This window comes from Oculina patagonica, chromosome 6 (genome assembly GCF_052425735.1).
Source record: "Oculina patagonica isolate OP01 chromosome 6, crgOcupat, whole genome shotgun sequence".
Classification (NCBI taxonomy): domain Eukaryota; kingdom Metazoa; phylum Cnidaria; class Anthozoa; order Scleractinia; family Oculinidae; genus Oculina; species Oculina patagonica.
The window spans coordinates 19,597,473-19,598,312 of NC_135763.1; positions in this window are offsets into that span (position 1 = coordinate 19,597,473).

Below are 840 nucleotides of genomic sequence, written 5' to 3' on the forward strand. Positions count from 1 at the left end.
TCATTTTCATGTAGCGCTTAATAAATTGAAATATTACAGCCATAAATTAGCTTGAATTGCATCTGTTCGAAATTTTTTAATTAAAGGTCCTTTGAAAAACCTAAATATCAGATTTCTATACCCTTTCATATACCTAATATTGTGAAATCCCTACCCTTTTATATACCTGAAGCCTGAAAAAGGTACCCCTTTCGGGCGGAGCCTCCCCGAATAGGCCATTATAGGGAGTACCCCCCCCCCCGGGGGGGGGCCCTGGGTGGAGGGTCACTCGCTTAGAAGGTAGGGTGACCCTGGGGAGCGAGCCAACTTTTTCTCCATATACAGTAAACAGTTTGGTTATTTTTGCCCCGCCTGCTAGGGACAAGCAGTAACATACGGAGCATTCGCAAATGGTACAATCGGCCAAAACAAAATTGTCGACGGTAAAGTTGTTCAAACAAAATGGTCTTGTTGATGTTTTAGCGAACCTGTTTTTTGAAAATGCCGCCAAAACAGATGTTTCAAAACAACTCTCGCCAGTCTTTTGAACTGAGAAGGCCAAGTTTTGGCTCGGCCAACAGGGACATTTTTCTCACAATCCCTTGGCAAAAGATAGCTCGGGGGAGAGGGTAACCCTCCTACAATTAAAATCCCCCCAAAACCCAATAAAGAACGCTCCTCCATATAAACAACCCTGAGACAAAGTACAGTAGTTGTCACTGGGGCGGAGTTAGCCTTCCCCGGAAATATTTTACGCTGATTACATTAAAAGCGTGCATTTCTTATAACACTCTATTCAAAGCCAGATACTAGCTGACTGTCCTATGTTAAACTGCGGCGTTCACCCGAACTGCTCAAAGC